Here is a 3,569-nt window from a genome sequence, read left to right on the forward strand (position 1 = left end):
CGGGCGCAGACACTCAACGCAGGAGCTGCCCCCTGGTGTGACCACAGGATGGGCTGTGCACTCCCACAGCCAACCTCCTGTGGCCAGCCAACCTCCCGTGGCCCCTCCCCATGGCTGGCTGGCCCCCATCGGGACTGGGCGAGACGGCCCTGTTTGGCCAATAATGCCGGCCAGGCCAAGGGACCCCACCTGTGCACGAATTCATGCAATGGGTCTCTAGTCTATATGATAAAAGCCTAAACGACCGTTATGAGGTGGAATGGCCGGAATGACCGGTTGCTATGATGTGCACTGACCACCAAGGAGCTAACGCTCAACACAGGAGCTGCCCCCTGGTGGTCAGTGTGTTCCCACAGGGGAGCACCGCTCAGTCAAAAGCCAGGCTCATGGCTGGTGAGTGCAGTGGCGGTCTTGGGAGCCTCTCACGCCTCTGTGGCAGCGCTAAGGAGCAGCCAGCGGAGCAGTAAGGAGCGAACGGGCGAGCGGCAAGAAGGGAGCAAGGGATCCCGGACTGCGAGAGGGCGCAGGCTGGACTGCGAGACCACCCCACTCCCAGTGCATGAGTTTTGTGTACCAGGCCTCTAATATAAGAATAATTTTTAACATAAGATTTTTATAACTTTAATGAGTTAAATTTTAGATTGGCATAGTCTTAAAAATGTTTAAATCACTTTGTATATTTTAATAAGAACCTTAAAATAGCCTTTTTTTCCCCTTTGGGGAGAATTTAGTATGTGTTCATGTTTCAACATTGTTTTGAATAAATAAATGTATATTATTGTTTTACTTAGCAAAATAAAAGAAATATTAAAAGATGCTGGATATTTTTCAAAAAGAAATAAAAAGATTAAGACATTTGGATAAATTGTTGCAGTTGTCTTTTGCTGATTTGAAATTCCTTTTACAAAGTCATGTAGCTGATTTTTCTAAGTTTTTTTTGTTTATATTAAAAACTTAGACTTTGTGAGTTCTAGGAAAAATTTTTGACTTCAGTAATTATGTCTACGTTGTAAAGTACCATAGGAAAGTGTAATTGTTTTAAAAACAAGTAATTAAATATTCACCTGGGGTATTTGAATATGAGTATATTGGGAGATATACGTGTGTCTGTAAATATTGTCTACTTTTAAGCATATTTGGAAGCTACTTTAGAAATTATTTTATTAGTGCTCTTATTCAAAACAGGAATGTTCTCTATTGTATCTGACATGTCATTCATTATCACTCAGACCCTTCACTGATAAGTAGCTTATTCAAAAGGGTTTGTTTCTTTGAACAGCTATGTTTGTTAGTAAAATTCTCATATCAAGTTAACCAAAAATTTAATAAAAGAATTTTTCAGTAATTGGTTCTAGTTCTTCCCTTTGAAACAGTGCTTTTATTCTTTTATTTTAGAAGTGTTTACCAATAAAAAGTAGAACTGAGGGGAAATAGAGTTGCAGTAGGTGTAATTTGTACACTGTGTATGCTATTAAGGACAGACTCTTACCCTTTTACTCTCATTTTATAGGCCGATCACCAAGTATTTATTGAGAACCACCACTGTGTCTGGTGTTGTTCTAGTTTATATGGTCTTTTATTACAAAAAAAGCAGCAGCAGCTACCATATTTTGACCCTGATTATATGTTGGGTACTGAGTTAAAAACATTACTTAAATTACCTAATTTAATCGTCCTACATACCAAGAAAATACATATTAATATCCCTATGAAGGAAATGGGGCCCAGAGGCAGCCTAACTAGCCCAGGTCATTTGGCAGTAAGTAAGAAAGGTAGGATTCAGATCCTATTTACTGTTTTTGGTTCTAAATCTCGTGTACTTAATCCTTTACAGTCTTTCTAAAAAGAAGTCAGATAGCCCATGATGCTGGAATAATTAGTAACTAAATGAGTATTCTTTATATTGTAGGACTTTATTTGCAGCACTCAGGAAGCAAGTTACTGGCTGAGCTTTTAAACATTTTAGATACAATTATTTCTAGAACTATTACATCTGTCCTTTCTTAAGAAAATATCAATTACATTTTAACTTTTTGGCTAGGGTCATCATCATTAATTACGTGTTAATTAATACCTTATGTAACTTTGGATTGCTCTTTTAATCTTATGTGCTATTTCATTGTTCTCAGCTATCATTTACATTGCAATTATTGTTTCTATATTTAGCAGTCTTTTAATTCCTTATTTTTTACTTTTACTGTGTTATAAAATGGAAACAATATACCTGGCCTTGTTAATCTGAATGGAAAATAAAGAGAAATAGGTTGTCATTATAAGGATTTAAGGGTGGGGGGAGTGCTACTGTCAATAATATATATGAACTGCTCATCCAAAAGAAACTAGTCCATCCACATCATAACACAACTAATACATCTAAGCAGACTTGCTTAAAATACCTAACTTTAACTCTACATATAACACAGTGATATAACATAATATTGGGCATATAAACTAATATATAAAAGAGTACAGCCTATATGAGCATGAAGTTCAAAAATAGGCAAAATTAATCTACCCTGTTAGAAGTCAGAGTAGCAGCAGTGCCCTTGGTGGGAGAAGTGGTGCCTGGAAGTAGATAATCAGTAATAAATAAACAGATCACCATAAAGAGTTCAAAGCTACAGGTTAGAAAGTTGGAAAAATTTTAAGTCAAATCCAATAAAAGTTTTGTTGACCTAATTTAATTGGTTGAATAGTTACCAAATTGGTTTAGTATTTCTACAGAGAAAAAGCGTGGATGATAAACATAACGTGGTCCTCACTTCAATAATATGTTCATCTATCTATATATATGAAAGCCTAAGTGACCAAACAACCGGTTGACCAGTCACTATGATGCACACTGACCACCAGGGGCAGACGCTCAATGCAGGAGCCACCCCCTGATGGTCAGTGCACTCCCACAGCCAACCTCCTGCAGTTTCCCACCCCCACCTCCACCTGGCCAACCTCTTGTGGACCCTTTCCCCGGCCGACCGGCCCAATGGCCCTGATTGGAACCTACTATGGCCCCTCTCTCTGGCCGGCCAACCTCCCACAGCCCCAATCGGCCTGATCACTGGCCAGGCTGAGAGACCCCACCCGTGCACAAATTCATGCAGCGGGCCTCTGGTGTGAATACTAATATGTTAATGAGGCAATGTCAATGTGTTAATATGTTAGATTTACAACAATGTAGTTTTAAAAGTATGCCAGAGTTGAAAAGTTGTTAGAATACAAAACAGAGATGCTTCTCCTTGAAAGAACATATATGTTGAAATGTCTTGTCTTTCTTAGGAGCTCAATAATAGGACATGCTACATTTTTCTTGGGCTGTACATTATAGTTTTATGTTCCTTGACTTGAAAGAAAATTTAATCAATTTTTTTTTAAACTTAATCCTTCATTGTTTTTTAATTGATGATGCTTTGATAGAAAAAGATTCCACTGCCCATCTCTTTGTTTTATCCTCAAGAAATTAGAGCTGAGTATTGCATAAAATTGATTAAATACTTGAAAGCAACTTGGCAACATGTGCTTAGCATAGATTAGTAGAATAAAGAACATTTTACTTATTTCAGTATGCAGAG

The 3,569-nt window shown here is 37.9% G+C and overlaps 1 protein-coding gene across 4 annotated transcripts in view; it reads left to right on the plus strand.

Moving 5' to 3' along the window:
• The window catches only part of RICTOR (RPTOR independent companion of MTOR, complex 2), an 88,798-nt gene that overhangs the window by 5,615 nt on the left and 79,614 nt on the right, over positions 1-3,569 (plus strand). The gene's annotated exons all lie outside the window — the stretch shown is intronic.

Source organism: Myotis davidii, unplaced genomic scaffold, assembly GCF_000327345.1.
Source record: "Myotis davidii unplaced genomic scaffold, ASM32734v1 scaffold496, whole genome shotgun sequence".
Classification (NCBI taxonomy): Eukaryota; Metazoa; Chordata; class Mammalia; order Chiroptera; family Vespertilionidae; genus Myotis; species Myotis davidii.